The 22,563-nt window shown below is 41.9% G+C and overlaps 1 long non-coding RNA gene across 2 annotated transcripts in view; it reads left to right on the top strand.

The window, feature by feature from the left end:
- Nucleotides 1-3,155: 3,155 nt before the first annotated feature.
- LOC111871690 overlaps nt 3,156-22,563 on the top strand; it is a 327,857-nt gene continuing 308,449 nt past the window's right edge. For both annotated transcript variants that reach the window (XR_004513809.1, XR_002844085.2), the window contains exon 1: nt 3,156-3,308. This is a non-coding gene — a long non-coding RNA (uncharacterized LOC111871690). The remainder of the gene's footprint in view (nt 3,309-22,563) is intronic.

The raw sequence follows: 22,563 nt of genomic DNA, 5'->3' as shown, positions 1-22,563 counted from the left end.
AAAACCGAAGTGAACGGAGAAGTTCATGGAGGTAGGCCTAGGCCCGCTGGGGCTGTAGTGCCAAGGAAAAAGAAAGCGGCCGAGGCGTGAAGCTGACCGCCCACCTCCAACTAGTGCTTAATTAATTGGGGACAGGGACAACTTCACATTTGTAGGTACGGCAATATCCCATGACTTGCAGAAGCAGACAAATGCTGCCTAAAAGTCCCACGAGACAGGGTCCGCCACAGCTGTGCATGAGTGGAGCAGAAGAGAGAGAGAGCAGGACAGGGTCCTGGTGCTAATGCTGGGTCATATAACATGAGACACTCTTATGAAATTGGCTGACCAGCAGCGGGTCCCGCCTGCCCGGGCGCATGATATATGCCAGCTGGGGATGGGGTACAGACAGCCTTAAATACTTTGCCACCTACATCATGCGTTGTTTCATGAGCAGCGAGTCAGCCAAGCCAGTTAACGCCTGGGAGACAGCCCAACCTCAGCGCGTGGCACAAATATTTTCACAGTCTACTCTTCTTTAGCATCCTTTGTTTGCTAAACAATAAAGGGTTATTTGAAACTGTCTTCAGCTAGAATCAAGAACGCAGAATTAACTAACTCCATGGAACATGGAAATTCTTCAAAAGCTAACAATCAGTCAATGTGTCAAGAAACCCCATCCTATTACAGATTCATTGCCATGTTCACAACTCTCGACAGTAGACCCTCTCCTGAGCCAGAGCAATCCTGCCCTTTGAGACCCCCTTTTAATATTATCCTCTCCTTTATGTCCAGGTCTCCAAAGTTTGACTAAAATTGTGTCCTACTATCTTGCGCTGTATACTCCGTCCGTTCGGACTTTCTTAAAGAGATAAGTTAGGATTCTTTGCAGAGAAAAGTTCCCGGTGTGTATATAAATATGTACATATTATTCACTATAAAATTATTGATTGACCTATAATATTTTGTTTAATTAAAATATAGTATTTACGGCAAACCGAGCAGAGACGTATGAATATAGCTGACCGGAACCGGTCATACTGCCTTTTGATATGAACAGGTTTGTCCACCTATCATCTTATCTCTCTTTTCCTTCCTTTAAACAGCTGGCTCAGATAATGAAGGAGTTTCATGAGCTTAGCGATGAACCTTCGAAATATATATATTATTTATTATACTGCAATTGGGTTTTAGCCCGGTGGCAGCAGTACACAATAGGACACAACAGACAAGTAACACACATTACACTAAGTGACAATACGTTCAAACAAAACACAATACACAAAACACAACACACAAAACACAACAATAAGGACATCCTACCACAGTGAATACAAACCAAATACGATTAACAACTACAACAATTACAGAGAAATACAAACAACTGCAACAAATACAACAACAATTACAGAGAGAAAGAAAAAAAAAGAATTATCTTGACCGGGTGAATAAAACTATCGAAATTTCGGGAGAATTCTGTCCTTACATCAACTGATTCTTGAGTCATTTGACGACACTAATTCAGATTTACTCCTGATATATCTTAACATCGCATAATAGAATTGGTGTGAATAACTAATTTTAAATTCAGAGAAGAGGAACAGCTGTTATTCATTTTTTAGTCTTATCTAGTCACCTAAGCACTTCTCTGGAGGAGTGAGGAAAGCAGAGGGAAGTCGGTCTCCGGGTGAACAATCGAAATGAGGGCATCCCAACTACAGAAGAAGAGTATAGAAAATGGATCCTATGGCCAGCAAGATCTTCGGCATGACAATTCATTAAATGAAGAATGCCGTCTTCTGGCATGTGACGCAGTCCACGTTTTGTATAAACCGACGTTTCGGAGGCAACATTCGCCTCCATATTCAGGACATAAGTATCCGTGGGCTAGAAACAAGCGATAGCAGGTGTCTGCAGTCTGCTGTCAGCTGCTCACGCAGATTCCTAGCCCGCGGATTTTAGGTCCTGAAGATGGAGTGATACATTCCTCCGAAACATCGGTTGATAGAACACCTACGCGGCGTCACATCCCACAAGACGAAATTCTCCATAGTTACTGCCGGTAACATCTCACATCTTACAAATTCATTAATTGTTGCTTTGAATTATGTGCCATCTAAGTATGACCGAGTAATAGGGGCGAAACCTGTAATAGATTAGTATAAAACGCATCAGTGCTCGATACCAAGTGTGTTGATGGTCTTGTGTGCAATTTCTTGCAGTATAAACACAGGAGGATGCGAAAACAAAAGCTGTAGCAATACGTTAGTTAGTTGGTGCATAATCGTCTTTTTTTTCCACTTATTCTATATATACTCATAGCCTTATTGGGCCCTGGCCTCTGAATTCTCAGTTTCATGATCATTTTACAGACATTAGGTCTCCTTGGACTCGAGATCAGTCCGTCGCAAGGCCTCTACCTAAACACAGGACAACACAAACACAGAATAAACACATATCAAACATCCATGCTTTGTGTGGGATTCGAACCCACGCTCCCGGCTTCCAAGCGAGGGAAAACAGTGCATGCCTTAGACCGATCTGCTACCGTGACCCGTTTAATCATCTTTATCTCCATAGAACTCGGGGAAGAAATAGAGCCCTGGGTATATTTATTTATTCATTCTAATTGTACGTAAGATCTTTAATCACCTTTCAATGTGCTTGATTAAACAACTGGACGGTGGTTAGAATCTGATATACGATTTCTATTGTGACGGATCAGGATTTTACTCACCGCACTGAGAAATGCGGGCGATGGTTGCGAAAGACAGGCTGAGATGTGAGCCCGACCAATAGGAATGCAAGGCTTCTCTTTTGTTCTTTTCGTTACAAGCATAAATCTCTATCAGCCTCCTGGTGTCTGTGCCAAAGGTTCAAACCAAACGGTATATCATGCGAAAAACAAATTAACAGCTTTAAGGAGTAAGTGGATGTGAAGGGGGGGGGAGGTGGACTTTGAGTCAAATTCCTTCGTGTTTTCTTTTCCGCATTACGCTGAAAAGAAGTCTTTGATATTGAAACTACAGGAGGCCACTGTACAGCGCGACTACTCAGCTCTCCCTTCCCTTGTGTAGTTCTGTCTAAGGCGAGTGGGCGGGTGTTTCTGTGTTATGTAGTTTCTCCCTATTGATTACGGTGTGCATGTTAATGTGAAGCAGACAGAGTCCCGCCGGTAGTGACAGCCCCTGCGCCTCAGTCAGTCAGTCAGTATGCTCGCCTGCCGGCTGGCCGGGCACCCGCGTGCTTGCGAGAAGCGTCGACGCCACACCGCAGACGCCATCCCGCCGCCTTCAGCAACAGCGCCAGAGCACCTGATCGTGAGTGAGGTAAGTAATTGTGTTTCGTGTGTGGACTGCATGCACTTGTGTTTCTAAGTACTGCTGCGCTCCTGTGTTTTAATACTTGAAGATGCATTCTGCGCCGGTTAACAAACCAACCAACAACGTCGCCACGCAGGCAGCAGCCAATAGCGTTATAGAATATGATATGGACTGCCTACGTCATAGGATACACCGATATAAGCGGCACTAGCGGGCAGAACGGTGAACTAACGCGAAGATGATGTTTGTTAGCGTAGGGTATGAAGGATGCCGATAGCCGTCTATATTCTGGGTACAAGAAGTATAAACGGCCACAGTATTGATCCGTTTGCAGGGGTTGCACGCAGCCACGAGAGGGGGGGGGGGTTACGTGGATATTGAAGTGGCGCGGGGATGGGAGAATATGAGACTCGTGTTCTTTACAAGCATCAGCCAATACGGAACAGTTATGATATGATATGGAGTGTGGAGGGGCCGGGAAGCTTGCCATACACGGAGTAAAGAAAGCTGGGACCAATAACAGCCTCGTTATGATATTGATATGACACCGCTTGTTATGATTGGTGCGTAAGGTGGACGAACTGAAGTGAGATATTTTATGCTGTATGGAGAACTGCGTGTAAACGTGTAAAGAAAGAGTAAAATGGTGTGGGTTTTCTGTGAGTTGGGCTGCCGGATGTGTAGCCTGTGGTTCTTTACATTACGAAATTTCCGTTTATATTCTTTCGTAGCAGATTCAGGTCTGCGGGACTGTTAGGCAGAACAGATATTGGTCTGAATGATACATAAATATGTTTTGAATTTTGTGTGATTAAACACGTTTCACGTATTTTGGAGCACATAAAAGTTTAGTACACTGAAGTAATTATTGGAAAATTCAGTAAAATTCTATTTTAGTTTCGTATTTGACCGATATGAACCTACAACTTGTAGAGTAAATTAAATTCTATTAAATTTTAGTATTGGATATCAAATTTAATTAAAATTCATTGAGTAATTTCAGACATGAAATATATCGACGGGCTGACAGGCAGTATTTGCTTACATGGGTTTATTTTGTGTAGACTAAAGAGGAGTCTCCATACAGCCACAAAAATATCGGCCAAATGGTCAGTCAGGGAAGTCTCTTGTTTGATTTCACTGACAAGGCCTCTGCTTGCTGCTGTTTCTAGACCGACTCTTGAGCTGTTTAACATCGTTCATTTTGGAGGTTATAAGTTACAAAATTTCATGGCATGCAATAATAACAGCAAACGACAATAAACTCCTATTTTTAAATCGATGCTCGTGACCCATTTGAAGGTATCATCCTTATAATCGTTTGGAGACCACCCGGATGCAATTAGGGCTATAAAGCATTGCCACTATATCAACTTGTTCTGTTTGCGGACAATGGGAAAATGAATTTGAGTAAAATTTTGTGTTGCAGAATGCAAAAGAGAATTCTATAGGCGCTATAAGATTCTCATAATAGGCCTACTTGTAAAGTTATTGATATGTTATAAATTTTCATGTTCGTTTAATAATAATGTTAGGATAATGACTGAAAGTTTTTAATATTTTATAGGTTCTTGTAGGACATTCGAATCGATTTTCAACTTAAAACAGCTTTATGTGTTGTTACGGATATAAATAAATCAAACTTAACAGAAAGATCTATACATAGTGTGACATGTTGCGCAACGGATTTCTACGAGGTTTCTACGAGCCTAAAAGTTTCCACATTTCTTCATTATATGACCATGTAGAAGGTTCAGTTTTTGTAGTAACAAAGAGGACCGCCAGGCTGAGTAGAAGCTACATTGACACCTTAAAAAATAAAATAATTTCGAAATTTTCAGGACTGATAATGAAGATTTCTACGCATATCTAGAGTAATTTTGTTTTAGTTATGAACCATTTCCGGAAAGAAGAAAATAATCTGAAAGGTATTTTAAGAAATTCTGCCACTACTTTGATTCGCGGACAATCAGGATCTCCAGAAGTAAATACAAAATAACCCCTCCCCCCATTTCTCCCTTTCCTTCAGGACCACGAACATCACGCGGAGACATACTACGAAATAACACCAGATGCTTACGTCTGTATTCAGTATAAGGCAATTTATACAAACTGAAGAATATTGTACCCCTTCCCCTGGGACAGTGTGTCAGTGATCATCTGAAAAACGCCCCTTCGAAAGCGAAAATTCCCGAAAGTTTCTGTTTCTTTCCATTAAGTTCAGAAGATTGAAAGGGGTACTAAATTTTGGAGAACACAAACTTTAGATTTTAAAATTAGAAAAGGAAACACATTTGTAAGATTTGAGGTTTTCATGGCGGTAACTATGAAGAAAGCAGTTTTCTGGGATGTGGCACCGTGTAGATGTGGTGTTAAACGACGTTTCAGAAGAACGTATGTTATTTTTCCTTCTACCCTGAAGATGGAGGTGATACATTCCTCTGAAACGTCGGTTAACACCACATCAACACGGTTTCCATTCAGTCCAGAATCTTTTGTCTCTTCGTCTGCTGTNGAGAGGAGAAATGCATATAGGATATTGGTGGGAAAGCCGGAAGGAAGGAGACCAATGGGAAGACCAAGGCGTAGGTGGGTGGATAATATTAAAATGGATCTCAGAGTGATAAGATGGGATGGTATGGATTGGATTGATGTGGTCCATGATAAGGATCGTTGGAGGGCTCTTGTGAACACGGTAATGAACCTTCGGGTTCCATACAATTTGGGGAATTTCTTGAGTAGCTGCACAACTGGCGGCTTCTCAAGAAGGGCTCAGCTCCATGAACGAGTTCAGTGTTCAGAGTACAGTGAGTAACGTTACGTCTGTAGAACGCCCTTCCTCTTGGTTTCCTTTGTTATATCTGCTCTTCACGTAGGCCCCATCATTTCACCAAACTTTTCCTTTTATAAAGGCCCATCACGGAACTAAGATTTATAGGAAAACTTGGGTGTGGTATTTTAATAGGGACCCATGGGCGCGTGCTAGCTATAAAATACTTCTCAGATTAGAATCCAAACTCACTAATTCCAAAACCTGCAGTAAATTTAAAGTCGGAATGGTTTATAAAACCGATGTTATCAAAATCAATTCTCTGGTTTGCTTACGGATGCATGAGAGACCCAGGTTCCTCCTTCAGTTCTTACACAAACACTCTGCAGGTATAGAGGGCCTCAGCCAGTAGCTGTAAGAGCAGTGTAGCTCTGCTGCTGTGATATCAAAGATACGTTTTGTTACAGTAACTGCAGATCAGTGTTATGAAATATATTTTCGGTGTCCGCAAAACGCTGAGCCTTGTCTCGTCGGTATTTGCTGCAGAACCACAATGCAACGCGCAATCCATTCCTTGATCTTTTACTGTCAAAAATTGAACAAGTATTATTTCCTGTCTCTCAGAAAATATCTGATAAATTCTAATTACATAAAGAAGAAGAAATGAAATGAAATGAAAAGGACAGAGCTAAAATAGTAGGAGGAAAGAACGAGGGAAAATTAAAGAGAGGAAAAAGGCTGAAAGGAGGAAGGACAACTGAAGAAGTAAGGGAAATATTGGAAGGAAGACTGAAAAACAAAGATATAGAAGGAGGAAATAAAGAAATATGACAAGAACAAGATAGCCAAATGGAAGGAATCCATGGAACTGACCCCTCCATGAGAAGCCTCCAGTTGTGCAGCTATTCAAGTATTTCCCAATATTTTACGGAGCTGGAAACTTCATTACCGTCTTCACAAGAGCCCTCCACCAGTCCCTATCCTGAGCCAGATCAATCAAGTCCATACCCTCCCATCCTATCTCTCCAAGATAAATTCTAATATTGTCCACCCACCTACGTCTTGGTCTTCATAGTGGTCTTTTTCCTTCTAGCTTTCTTAACAATATCCTTCATGCATTCCTCTGCTCTTCATTTGTGCTACATGCCCTGTCCATCTCATCCTCCCTGACTTCATCATTCTAATTATACTTGGAGACGAATACAAGTTATGAAGCTCCTCATTATGCAGTTTTCTCCCACCTCCTGTCACTTCATCTCTCTTCAGGCCAAATATTGTCCTCAACACCCTGTTCTCGAACTCCCTCAGTCTATGTTCTTACCTTAATGTCAGAGACCAAGTTTCACACAAGTACAGAACTACGGGTAAAATTATAGGTTTTTATATTCTAATATTTACGTTTTTCAGAGAGCAGACGAGAAGACGAAAGGTTTTGGACTGAAAGGTAGCAAGCATTACCCCAGTTGAATCGCATTTTAATTTCCTCCTGAATCAAAATTTGATTTCTTACTGTAGTACCCAATTATTTGAACTGTGCCACGTTTTCGGAGGATCTACTATTAGCTATCTTTATGTCAAGATTTTGTCCTGCATTCTGGTGACGAGACAGCAACATGTAGCTACTTCAGTTCCTTTGTGTTTGCTGCTGGACCAACCTCCTTACTTGCGCCAGTTAAAGCTTCTGTGTTTTTCTCTATGGTATCTATATTATCTTCCAATTGATTCACATGAGAGAAAATTAAAGGAAATAAAAAGGACTGAAAGGAAGAAGGACAACTAAAGAAGTAGGAGAACGATTGCAAAGAAGCCCAAAAAAGAGATGACAAAAAATAAGGAAGTAAAGAAACATGACAGATATAAGATAACAAAAAGGAATGAATGAGGACAAAATTAAGCGGGAAAAAGACTTAAAGGATGATACAAATAAAGAAGGAAGACAGAAGAAGAAAAAACAAAAAGGATGTAAAGAAACACAGAGATAGACAGGAGGAAAAATAATTAACGAATGAAGGGACACGGAAGAAACTACAAGTATAATAGCCAGACAAATAATTGCGACTTTTGCGGGACCAGAATGTTCATTCGACAAGGTCACCCACACTAGATATATCAAAGTTAAGGGACCAAATGAAAGGTCCTCAGATTTGTGAGGTTAGGAAGTTAAGGACTAGGGAGTTAGGAGTGAGGCTACTAACCTCACCTCAGAGTAGCGTGTATATTGAGAAACCTAACAATTGATGCCCGATGAATAAATTATAAGATTCACATCCGTATAAAACAACAGAAAAAAATTATAATTTCGTATATTCTAATTTTTACATTTTTAGACAGAGGGCGAATTTTCCATAACCGAATCGCCCATAGCAGTACAGGGCTAGCATATATTGCTTCAGTCTTAGGGCTAAATTGAAGTAGGATTTTTGGTGTGAATGTGTTGAACTAATGAACTACACAAATGTGCACTTATCAGCGGTCCCCGATCGATCAATCTCTTCGCTTGTTTATCTTCCTCCATACAGACTCTGCCGCTGCGGCCGTGTGATATTTATTATCTTGCGTTCCTTCTACATGTTGTCTCCATTAGTACCACTCTTATAACCTTTCAATTTTCAGTAGGACGTTGTCACTCGATGTCCGCCGGTTATTGTCGTATCATAATGAGTTACTTCCAGCACGCATTTCCGCCTCTACACATGCTTGCTGCAGTGTTTTAGTTATGCGGACGTTTGTCCTGTCTAGTCTTCTCCAGATTCAACTAATCCTAAACCACTTAACGAAACATGTGCTAAAAATCGCGTTCTTACCGTGGCTCCTGTCTCGAAGCAGGCCTATAACCCTTGAATGGTTTCTCCTCATTTGGCTAGAAGGGAGGTGGGAGTTTACATGTTTATATGTGAGCTGGAATTTCAGGGCACACAGGACAAGGGGCAGACAGCTTAATATGATATTGGAACAAAGGTTGGGGTGTGTTATCACCAACCTTTCCAACAAAATAAAATTGAATTTTTCGAAGGTGGAAAATGAAACATGCACTGGACGTTGCAGGTCTCCAACCCGACACTATCTGTACTTAGTTCTTTGCTATATGACTCTAGGACTCAGCCTCCAGATTAGTTTCGAAGCAAGCCATGAAATAGAATTATAATTCGTAAGTTAATAACTATACAACAATTAAATTATGTGGGGTTACGGCCCAACAGAACGTACTCTGCAGTTACAGGTGTTCCACTTAATTTAAATGGCTGATTACTTCATCAAGATCTAAGCCTGACGCTTTATAATTATTAGCGGCTTGTATTCTTAATATGTACCCTGCTTGAACGTGGGCTTCACCATCGGCATTTGTGACGTAGATTTCTTATAGTTTTGCCGGCATTTCGAGACAAATGCAACACAGAAACGCAATAAAATAAATTAAATCATTTCTAATGGGACATAATTTCAACAAACTAAAAACATTCGTGGTATAATATTATATTTAAGCATCCTGTTACACTCACACAATATATATGAGACAAACTCCGTCTTAAGTGCAACAATTTGATTGTAGGAAGGGAAGAAGAAAGAACTACAATTAAATTGTTGCACTTAAGACGGAGTTTGTCTCATATATATTCGTGTTATAAATTAAAGAAAAGCGAACTAAACCCAATTATTCAAAATAAATACGTGGGAAGCCTTTGAAACCATTTGCGCAGTCCTTTCTAAGTTATCTTCGTAGATGAAAGGCGGTTGTTAACAGTTTAGAAATCTATCGATCAGTGCGAAGACTATGGGTAAGATTCAGTAAACAAGGCCACAATATTAAGTGAAAATGTCATACCAATGTCTCTTTCGGTTTGAAATACCTCGGAAAAGCCACGATAAGTTTGTGTCACAATTAGATTCTCAGGCTCCCGGAAAGTCTACTAGTCGCACTTTCCGAACTCAGTACAGGGAGTGTATGCAGACGCTTACATTTGACGGTAACATTTTGCGAACTGTCGTTTTTAATTCTTTGCTCTGTTTCTCAGAAGCTGTGAGTGTTGCTATTACGTAAGGCAAACGACAAGCTTAAGGGCTCGCAGGCTTTAGGAGCCTCGTGTAGGTTGCGTGCAGACCCTGCATTATATGGGCAACAACCCAGAGTGGTGGACTGTTCGCTTCGCGGGGCGTCAGGAGCGGTGCCGGTTCAAGGAGATTCTTGGTCTCCGTGTGAAGGGCCCACGTGACATTTACTTCAATATCATTCGGACTGCACAATTCACGTCGATCAGTTTCCTTGTAGGTCAGATATTACAACCACGGACTGCCTAATTGGACACCCCCTCGACTTCGTGACACTATATAGCCCGATTACTTCCCCTCCCCCACCCCAACTCCTGAGTCACGCACCCACAGGTCCGCCACGTACGTTTGCTTGTCTCTCCTACTGAACTTTATCTATTTCCTTCTCTGTTTTCTTTCCTATTCTAAACGGTACTTTAAATTTGAGAGCGTAAGGTTGGGAATAAATCCATAAAGTCAGGCCTCGGATTATACAGGATATGCTCAGACAGGTGGCCTTTACCCAACTCGTTGCAGAAGGGCACTTCTCGAGAAGCTTAGGGTATCGGCTCATAAAGGGGCTCATTGCTCCTAGTTTCATTGTCGAGATGCCAGCTGAATCCAGCCTCACCCTACACTCTAAAGAAAACTCCATGGCTTGTAGTCCGCAAGCGAACTATACCGACCGAGCGACCGCAGCTTCTCGGCGAAGTTAGTGCCAACTTTAGCGGATAGAGGGTGTCGCGTGGTCAGCGCAACGAATCCCCACTGCCGTTAATCTCGCTTTTCTAGACCGAAACCCTACACCCTGTTCCTTTAAAATTCAATTCAGTATTATCAAGGCTCGCAGTATACTCATAGGCGAGTTCCTGACTCACAGCGATCGCTTATAGCATTAACCGTTTACCAACCAACGAAACGGCAGTGAACCATATAGCAATTGCAGAGGTGAGCCTTCCGGGCTGATACATGCAAGTGGACACTTTTCTATACGCTAAATCATCGTTTCTGTGCTCTGATGTATAAAATCACGCTATAAGAATTATTAAGAAACTAGTAGGCGTACGCCATGAAGGCCTTCAAGCATTGACTTCTACGTTGTGAGCGTGCGCGATCTATATTAACACTCATTAAGTTTTAAAACCAATGTTGGTTCTGAGAACCACCTCTGTAGTCTAGTGGTCAGCGTTCCTGGCTACAGATCCAGAGGTCCGGGTACAATTTCCGGCGCTACCAGATTGTAGTGGGTCTGGAACGGGATCCATTCAGCCTCGTGATGATAACTGAGGAGTTATTTCAAGGAAATAGCGGCTCCGGTCTAGGAAACCGAAATTAACGGCCGTGGGGATTCGTTGCGCTGACCACTCGACACCCTCTATCCGCAGAAGTTGGCACTAAACTTCGCCTACAAGCGGCGGTCGCTCGGTCGGTATAGTTCGCTTACGGACTAAAATCACGGAGTTGTTGGTTCTGAGATAGGCAGTTGACCCAAGTGGCGTCAGCGCATGCGTCCTAGTGATGTGAACACAAGCGGAGGTCTGAGTAGTATCTAATATCCATCCAGCTTCCCCTCCTGGATCATCCAATATTTTGATTCTTCTCTGTTATTTGAGTGCATTAATGGTTTATTTCCATTGCTTCCTGGTTGTTGCCTCTGTGTTATGTTTGTGTGTGCATGTCTTTGACATTCCACGACGCTACTGCCCTTTCTTTTGTATTGAGAAACGACGGAGAAGCATGTCAGGAGTTTTTAATTCTCCCCACGGACAGAAAAGAGGGGAGAAGAAAAGGAGGGGAAAGGAAAAAAGAAGAAAATTGAAAATTGCTGAGACAGACTCCGAAGCAAGAAAGCAGAAACAAGATGGAAAGGGGGGGGGGATATAACTCTCTCTCTCTTTCTCTCGCTCCTTCCCGGTGACTGGGACTATCTTTGTTATACTTCCTAGAGGAAATAGAAATGGAGTAAGGGAAAAGGACAGGACGATGGCGTGTTTTTGAAAGCCGACAAGATTAAAGTAAATTCTTCCTTCAACGAACGGCGAGGACTGCCTGGAAGAGTTTGAAATTTTGCCCAGTGGTTACGTGCTTCATGCAGCCGCGAGGTTAGGTCCGAACTGTGTCCCAGGTCATCTTCTCGTAGGACAGACAGTGTGAGGCACATTGTCGCTTTGGCAGCTCACTGGTTACTGCTGTACGTAAAAATGTTACCATTCAAATAAGAATTCGGAATCCTTATAATTCTAATAAAATCTACTCCTGATATCCACTACAGTCGAAACGCTATTTAATGATCTGTTGTAACAAATGTCAGCTCTGTTCGTCTGAAAGCAGCATCGGCCGACAGTGACATCAAAATTACCCCCCTTGAAATAGCGTTGACCAATAGTCACGTGTTGGCTAAATAGATTGCTAGTTGTGTGTGTGTGTTTTTTTTTTATTTTCGAGTAAGGGTTCACTAACAAAATATTCCTGACTGCATTTGCACTCCAGAAAACTTGGAGTTGAACTGAACGGAGGCGGTGATAGGGACCATTAAATTGCGGTCGAACTGTAGTACAATTAGCTTTACATCAGTAGATATGTATTTGAAAGACACACATTTTTGACACACACATACCCAGCAGGCCCAGCAGTATAACACACGCAGACACAACACAAAGCACAATACACATGAATATAGGAAGAATACTCCGACAGAAGAAGATAGGTGTGACTCGCGTATTGAGATACGACATAAGGATGACAAATCCTGAACAGTTTTAATATTTTTAATATTTAAAATTTAGCAATATGTATGACTAATATATATTTTAGTATAAAAACAACAGGGCGTGCAATGAAGTAGTTCGACGTACATCGAAAAGCACCTGAAGATGGCACTTTAGTGCCGAAACATGTAGTGCAAGAGAGAAGAGTAAGGTGAATAAATGTATGCACTGTAAGACGGTCAGAATAAATCATGGACATAAAACAGTGCAACAGGACGCTAAAATATAACATTATTTGAAAGAAATCAGCATCAAGGCAAGTGGGATGTGCAGACAAATAATTCTCAGTTTTGTAAGATCGATGTTGTCCACTGGAGTACACAGGAGTGTACACGTATGTTCCTCGGCTCTTCTTGTAACAGGCGAGTATGATAACCCCAATCTCGAAGCACGCCGATCACAGTGGCCACGCGGTCTAAGGCATGAACCGTCTTCGCCCTCTCGAACACTGGGATCGTGGGTTCGAATCTCACTCGAAGCATGGATGTCTGTGTGCTTCTATTCTGTTATTATTCTAAGAGATGTGATCTGACAGACGCATCTGAAGATGGCTTCATATCATGGACAATTAAAGACAGGAGCAAAGTACCGATGCCTCTTAAGTACTCGAAATGTGGATTTCTGATAATGCAAGAAGAAAACTCAAGGAATATTTCAACCTTATTCCAGAGGTGTAACTCGACACTGTGCAAATGGTTGCTTGATTATTTAATAATAAATGTAATACTCGACATCATCAGTTGTCTAAAGTGTATTAGATATGGCTTAGTATGCACGACGTCTCGAGATATCGCTCTGCTGCAGTCATCAGATGACTGCTTGCCACTAGATCGAGGAGAAGTCTGCTATTAGTTTGTAGGTGGGTTCACAAGCATTCTGTGCGCCTGACCTCTCAGTCCGTTCGGCTGTCTTGACTGAACGGAGTTTGAGGAAGTTATATATTGTGGATTTTAGTAAAGTTTGTCGAAATCTCTTAATACTGATTAAAATCGGACTGTTGTCATGGGCATTTTACATGAAGATTAACATTTGTTTCTGTGCATTATCTTCGTCATAGCATCTTAAATATTTATCGGAACGAAAATTTCTCGAATGAGATTTGTATAGAAAATCGAAACATATATTTTAAAGCTAAATGACTTCTCTTTCTCCCCAAGTCTCACTGGTTTTATGTCGTTAAAAAGGAATCGTTGTGCAAACCCCACATGACCTAATCATGTTGGCCCTAATCAAAATTTAATAATTAGGTTTCTAAAACACGTGAACATTATCAAAGAATCAGCAATGGATTTCCAAACACACGATAAAATTGCCAGAGTTTTGAGTTGTCGATGATAACTAACAAAGTTCCCCCCCTTAGAATAGAATATACAAGTGTAATATATTGTATATTAATTTTTATTTAACTTAAATAACGAGCATAAATGTTCGTGCAGCCGAATTGTCTTATTTTCGACTGCGATAGAACAGAAATGCTTCAGTTGTTTAAAAAAATTATGTTATCCAAGGAGAAATTTGAGGATAAAAATTAATTTTTTTTGTGATAATTTCAGCTGTGGTGTGTGCTGTGTAAGAATTGGAAAGACGGATTAAGATTCTTTGAATTTATCAGTGTTTTTGCTTGAAACCGGCACTACCACGCTATTTACAAACGAGCATAGGAGCAAGATTTTAGGACTGAAAAATATAGAGAGAAAACAGCATAAAATCATTAGAACTGGTACTCTATGCACGTTCTTCCCAACATATTAATATGTCATAAAATTAACTGGGAAAGATTTTCATCTGTGCTGGTCTCTTGAAAGTCGTGTTTCCTCTCGTTCCTGCCCGCTGTCCGGTTCGGGGCTCCCTGTGTATTGGAGCGGACACTCCAGGGAAGGAGATGCTATTGATTTCTTGTCTCTTGTATTCCTATATATTTTTAAAGAAGTAGACGAACCCAAAAACACAAATAAGAGAATGCAGCAGCGTACGAAATAAAATATTTTGATTCCAGGTACTTTCCCTGGCCGCGCCATAGCTCAGGTTAGTCGCTGGCTTCTCATCGCGGCGGCCCGGGTTCAATACCGGGTCTGGTCAAGTGGGATTTGTGGTGGACAAAGTGGCGCTGGGGCAGGTTTTCTCCGATTACTTTTGTTTCCCCTGCCAACCTTCATTCCACCAATTGCTCCACAATCACCCTCACCTATCATCTGGGGCTGGTACAATAGGCTAGAAGAGGCCCTAGCAATAAACAAAATAATAGGTACCTTCCTGCCACGCCAAGAAATAATATTTAATTGTAAACTTTTATAAACAGATACGATAAGCTGGAGGTCTCATATTCGGCATTTTCAATGTTCATATTCATATAAACTCTTTTTGACGTCTGTCACATGGAATGAAATTACTGACACGTTGCATTACAGCAGATGGAGCAATTGTATTAATCTGGGTCCTAATGGATCTGTTCCGCGTCTATCACATGTCCCTAATCTTAGTTAAAAAAAAAAAACCTAAGGACTACTACTGTGCTCGCTGAAGAGACATCTGTTATCACAGCGATTAAACATTAGATCTATGTATGTTCCTAAACACATAAACGTAATGTTATCAACAATTATTTGAAACATGATAATACACTAAACCGTGAGTGGTGTGAAGACGCGTATTGCAAGGGAGCTGCAATGACCTCTCAGTCGTTAAGAGAGAATTTTGCAAGAGAATTGCAGACTGTGAATCTCAGTTTCTATTCATTTCCGTTTTTCTCTTTGCGTCTACCAAAACTTCTTTGGTGGCATCAGCAACTACGAGGAGTTAAGGGACGGTAAAGCTATCCTTGTAGTAGGCCCTGAAGGCCCCATAGGGTTGTGAGACGTCGAGGTTCTCACATATTCTCTCGACAATCTGCTCACAGATGGCAATAAGTTTGTCAGCCCTACACGCCGACCGCCCTTTACCCCCAAGAATATTCCTGGTACTCATTTCTGTTAGAGGCTGAGTCGACCCCAGGGCCATAGTGCGGTTAGAAGGATTAGATCAATTGAAAAAATCCACCTCATCGGAACTCGAACCCGCGACATTCCGGCTTTTGCCTCAACCAACTACGCTACCGCGTGTCCCTGATTTAAGGAACTATATTATTAGTAATTTTTATATATCATTGAGGATCAGTCTGATGTCTTTCGGACCGTATTCTTTTCTCCGTTCTTGTTATTTCGTCTTCCTGTTTCTTCACTTCTTTCCTTCAGCGCTATAATCCGATTCAATATCACTTGAACATGTAGCGCATAGTATGCAGGAGCATTATGTACAAATGGATATCACAGACGGAGGATGTGGAATTGCTGATTGGATGAACCTGTCGCAGCATGAAGACCAGTAACGCAGAAATATATGACTAATTTCAGATTCCATACAACGTAGCGAAATTTTTGGAAAAGTGAGTGACTATTAGCTTCTATCGAGTGATTAGCATGCCTGTTCTGTTATTGTGGTCCCGGGTTCAGATATTGTTTAAGAGACAGGTTATCTTGACTCATGACTTTCATCGTTTTCCTCAGTTCTCCAGTCAAATGTCGCTGTAGTGCCTCAAATGTGGCGAGGTTGCTTCCTTCTCCGTTCTTTTCTATATAATATTCATTTAACACCCATTCACACTGTACAGGCTGAAACGCTAACCGCGGCACTGAATGTAACACGAATAAAGAAAATAATTTCAGATTTCTGCAAGGCAATATTTTGCTAAATGCTTACAGGTTACAGCATCAGTAAATTAACCTACAAAATTATGACTTTCCTGTAATTTGTGTGGCAATTCGAAAGATTGAAATACTGAAGAAAATTACTGGGATGTACTTAACGCAGATCTGCTGACGTCAGGGCCATTGTGCTGCCTCTTTCTTCAGTGTAGAAGACTAAACGGAGCAAGAAATCAGTAAGAAGAGCTCTGCATGCCGCCTGAAGATGGAGGCAGTGCGGTTCTCCGAAACGATATTGGATTTCTCAAGGACTACGCTGTATTACACTCCAAAAGATACTAATCATTAGATCCTACATGATACACAGTAAAATACAGGATCTTCTTCGTTCCTTGAAGATAAACAAGTGACTGAATGCGCTGAGTTTACGTGTAAACCTGAGCTTAGAATTTTGACTCACTGTTCTGGAAGGAAAGATCGAAAGTTAAGCTACAACATGCCGTAAGATTGTCGGCCTGAGAGCAACACAATCATTCATGTTCTGGCGTAGCAGTTTAGTAGACAGAATTGACATTTGGAAGGTCCTAGGTTCAAATATCAACTGCTTTCATTTGGGTTTCTCATGGTTTTCCGAACGCCAGAAAAACACTGGAAAATGCGTTCACTATAGACAACGGCCTCTTCTTTGCCATCGCAGTCAATTAATTTTTCACTGTCATTACGTTGATCAGAGCTATAGGGAGCTTGGTTATTTTTTTATTACTAGTGGCGTGGGACAAAGTCCATTGAAAATTGACTAAACAACGACTCAGTATGCACGTTCCAGCGAATACGCAACAATAGGGCCTGTGTAGTCTTTGGGCCATGCTACAAATAGTTGCTACGTTACACAATAATTCTGACAACAGATGATGCGTTTTCTATGTGGTCCGCGCCATACACAGTGCTAGGCAACGGAGAAGTAAACACATACCCTAACAGAGGAAGGGTATTTTCTATGTTGTCCGTGCCGCGGCTGTATAAGGCTGTTCCCAGAATAACTGAGAGTTCAGTTTAGAGTAAATGGACAGAACAGTACAGAAGAGTACAAGGAAAAGAATAGAGCGTGTCCTAGAAATCTGTGAAGTGGGTAGAATAGCGATAGAGCTCTAATTGTTTGTGATTAAGAGAGACAAAACCAAAGATATTAATAAAGTCAATCATCCAATCCAGAACGTATTATTATTCATCAAGGAACCCCGGACACGTGATAATACTTTTAACAAAGAATTTTGAGATTTACGTGGGTCACACATTATTCTATGGTACTGAAGTCAATGAGACTATTGTAGGGTGGGCGTGTTGCTAGAAGGGGGAGACAAGAATCTCATGAGAATGTCTGAGAGCAAATATCTGGAAGATAGAGGCGATGGGAGTATGTATGTAATACAACCCTCATAGAAGTGAGTTTCGAGGATGAGTGTTTGATAAAAACTATATTAACAGTGTTCATTCATAAGGGTATTGTTATCATAGAGTTACATCACGAAGCAGGCCGCGCCATAACTCAAGCGGTTAGTCGCTGGCCTCCCACCGCGGCGGCCCGGGTTAGATCCCGGGTCTGTCAAGTGGGATTTGTGGTGGAAAAAGTGGCGCTGGGACGGGTTTTCTCCGAGTACTTCGATTTCCCCTTCCAATCTTCATTCCACCGAATTCTCCATCATCATAATCACCCGGGACAGGCTACAATAAGCCAATCAGTAGCCGCCGTGCCGAGTGGACCCAGTTAGACTCCACCCCCCACTAAACGAATTAAAAAAAATAATTTTACATCATGAAGCTCTCTGACCAAAAAAAAAAAACAGAACAGCGAATACTGCATAAACCTGGTAATGTGCAGCTTGATGCAAGTGTTGTCTATTTGTAACACGTTATACTGAAGAACACATGACGATGTCACATCTGTCATGACAGTCCTCAGCCCTTCAGCGCAGTTGACATAAACCATAGCTGCGTGTGTCTTGTCACAATGGGAACCCTGATTACTACAATGGATAGTAAGGGACGTGTAGGGATGGAGCTGCCGGACGCCAAGGCACAGATCGATCGCGGGCCTAGTGCACATGTGCCTGGAGCACAAGTTGAAAGCATTCAAAATCGGATCTGCACAAGAATACAGCGGATTCATGTATCGACATTACGGACGGACAGACAGACGAATAGAGTCTTGCCCAGGCGGCGCTTACCGTAGAGAGAGCACTGAAAGACTTTTTATGAAGACCCTCGGGACTGGGGGGGGGGTTCACTTTGGAGAAGAGAGAAGGAAGGAAGTATATGAGAGGGAGATAAAGCACAACTAGATTTCCAAGCTTTTCTTCCATTCCTTCTTACTCTATAGCTTTATCTTTCTATCTCTGCCTTTCCATCTTACCCGAGTAAATACTAATGCAATTCTATAACTTGTGACCTCTGGCTATTCACCCTCAACACAGTCAGCTGATGCTAGTGTGGCCTTTGTCCGCTAGAAGGCTCTGTCCGCGCTGGCGCACAGCGACTTTAGCAGCAGTAGCACAAGTAGAAGCACATCACATGACGTCACAGTCGAGTCCAACCCGAGTAGAGGTCGAGACAGAAAAATTCAATATTAATATCGAGGCGGGGAGAAGAGACGTCCGCATTGCGCCAATCCAAGCGACTCCACCTCCCTACCGGCGAGGGTAGAACCCTCTCAACCAATGACGGTGGACCTTGCAGTTCACAAACTCGATGGATATGATGAATTTATGGATCTAATAAAATGCAACGTTCCTATTGGTTCAAAAACGAAGACGACCTCTAAAGGGTACTATGAGGAAAAAAAAAAAAAGGGCGAGTTAGAAGGGGATATCGGAGTATAAAAATTGATAGTGAAAAATTGCCGTGAAGGCCAGACAGAGATAAAGATTGTCTGAGGAAGTGACGTAGTGGCCAAGTTTTGAAGGACTGGCAGAGCAGCTGGATAGTGCTCAACCATTTCCACTGCACTGAAGAGTTAGGAACACGGACACCAGGAGTGTGACCGAGGGTTCGCGTAGTAAACTGTAGTTCCCGAATGATTGGGAGCAAGTACTCTTTGTAAAAAGGTGAAATCCCTGTGCTTGATTAATTAGACAACACGCCATTAAGGCTCAAAGGGAAATTATGTGAATACACCCAAGTTTTCTTCACCTCGATACTAGTTTGAGGTGGGTGTTCAGCTTCACGATCCGACCGCTTTACCCCCTTGGAAACAGCCCCCAGTGTTCTTAGGATAGGAGGCTGGGTGGACCTCAGAACCGATCTGAAAGATGCGAGAGGAGAAAATTCTTACCCTTACCGGTATTCGAACTCCGACACCTCTATCGTCCAGCCCGAAGCCAGTCGCTATACAGATTACACTATATCGGTTCCCCAAATATTACTTGTACGTTTCAAAATACTAGATGATTTATACAGAGCACCAACATTATATATTTGTGTTCAGGATGATTCCTCTTCGATTCACGTACGAGCTTCCAGCTGTTCTGAGAGGTTTCATGGTTCTGTCAATCTCTATGCTTAGCACTAGCGAGTGTCACACAGCCGTGTCTTCCAGTTCCATACCTACGCAACATCCTTCAATATATATCACTTCTTCTCCTCCTTCCCCCCTCCTTTCTTATTAGACCCTCTGGTCTGTTTCTCATCGGAATTAATCTGGAACTATGGGTCTTATAGGGAGTCGGTAGGATTCCTTGGATGGGGGATCAGCCAGTCGCAAGCCGATACCTATACAGGACAACGCAAACACAGAATAAACGCACAGACATCCATGCCTCGAGTAGGTGTCGAAACCACGATGTAAGCGTTTCAGCGGGTGAAGACATTTATGAACAGTGTACATGTCATTCTCATTAGGTGACATAAAATTGTGTAGTTGACCGAGTGTCGTGACGTAAGCCTACATAAACACCTCTGAAGAAGAAGTAATCCAGGCAGTACCCCTCTAACCAAGGGGGGGGATGGGGCACACAATAAGAGCTCATTTAACCTCTTTTTGTGCTTGATCTGACGACGCTGTCAGTAACTCAAGAGCTCAGCTTTGACTGACGGATAAAAAATCCGTGGCTTTAGCCTGCAAGCGAAATATACCGACCGAGCGACCGCGGCTTGTCGGCGAAGTTAGTGCCAAAATTAGCCGATAGAGGGTGTCGCGTGGTCAACGTAACGGATCCCCACGATCATTATTCTCGGTTTTCTAGACCAGAGCCGCTGTTTCCTTGAAATAGCTCCTTAGTAATCCTCACGAGGCTGAGTGGACCCCGTTCCAGATCCACTACTTCTCAGAGCCTGAAATTGAACCCGGGTCTCTGGATCTGTAGCCAGGAACTCTGATCACTAGACCACAGAGGCGGACGAATAAGTTCAATAAATTAGAAAAGATTTGGCTTTATCTACGCTCTATCACATCATTTGCCTTGAAGAAAACCACAAATCTCATCAGTCATGTAGCCGGTGTCACGACAGAGATTCAAACCAAGTACACGTCTATAGCATAGCAGTTACACCAACCTGTTTGATATTTCAGAGTTTAACTGACACGTGAAAGTGCATTGCACGATGAAAACATCGAATTTTTCTCATTTAATATCAAATCATGATCCTAAAACTATAGGATATCACAAAATTCGTCTTCTCTTCTGTTTACAATGGTGATGTTGCATGTGATAAGGTTTTCAAACGTCAAATGCTTCGCGATGACACAGTTGTGAGCAGAGATAACTTTAGGCTGGAGTCAAAGTAATCCAGGAAAGCTGTTCGAGGCAGCCCCACCATGTTGCAAAGGCTTATGCGCCAGATACTGCATATTAGCTGAACGAAACCAGTAGTTGGTCCTTCGATTGATATGAGTGGATTCATATTTATTTATGCAGTTATTTCAAGGAGAAATTTTCGGAGAATTTCGGAGCTGCTCCGAAAAATGTCGCTCCATTATCATTCCTTATTCACTACTATGGCCTCTATCTCATACGAACTTCTAGTAACCACCACAGAGAGAGAGAGAGGACCCAAGGAAAAAAAGGAAAACTGAAGCACTATAACTAGTTTTCGAGGTTCTCACAGCTGAGGTTAGGAAGGTACTATCTTCTGGGATATACCGCCATGAAGTCCGTTGAAACCCAACAGATATTTCGAGGGATATATCGCCTTTTCCTTCAGAACCGAAGAATAAGCTGAGGAAAAAACTAACGTGAAAGCAGGTGGCAAGCAGAAGGTGTACAATATGTTCCTCCGAAACGTCTGTTGACTTTCAACGGACCCCACAGCGTTATAACCCCTATGATAGCACTCATGTATATACAGTAGAACTTGGTTATAACGTCATCAAAGGGACCTAAATATAGTGTCGTTATAAACGAATGTCGTTGTAACCGAAATGGGCACATCCACAGTAGCCTTATGTTAGTCATGTAAAAATCTACCAAAAACCGAGTTAAAATGTTGCATTTTTTAGTGAAATACGTAGTTAAGTACAGACTAACGTAACATTAACGTGGAATTGCCCAAATGTGTAATATTAAAGACATATTACAGCGCTTTTCACTGACAATACACACCGCACTAATACTGTATATTNATATATATATATGCAGGATGTCCCAGGAAGGATCAGTATCCTGCGAGAGGATCGTATCGGTCATTCTAAGACAGAGCTATGGCTCTTATAGCCCGTATAATGGAACAAGATGCAAAACGCCACGTCCTCACATGAGTTGCGAAGTGCACAGATGCTGACCGTGAAATTAAAAAACTGTGCCAACTTTGTCACATGAAAAATAAATACTGGTATTAGAAACAGTACGTGATATCTCTTCCTTATCAACAGTTTTGGAACTGTACAGTGAAATACTCGTAGCTCTATCTCGGAAACCGTTCGGAAAAGGCCACGTGTACATATTCAACTTTTTGCTTAGAAGAGACGATACAATGACCTCCCAACCTATGTCCTGTGTGTGTGTGTGTATATATATATATATATA

This window comes from Cryptotermes secundus, unplaced genomic scaffold (assembly GCF_002891405.2).
Source record: "Cryptotermes secundus unplaced genomic scaffold, Csec_1.0 scaffold428, whole genome shotgun sequence".
Taxonomy (NCBI): domain Eukaryota; kingdom Metazoa; phylum Arthropoda; class Insecta; order Blattodea; family Kalotermitidae; genus Cryptotermes; species Cryptotermes secundus.
Note: the sequence above shows the minus strand (reverse complement) of the source record. Positions and strands in the feature narration are given on the sequence as shown.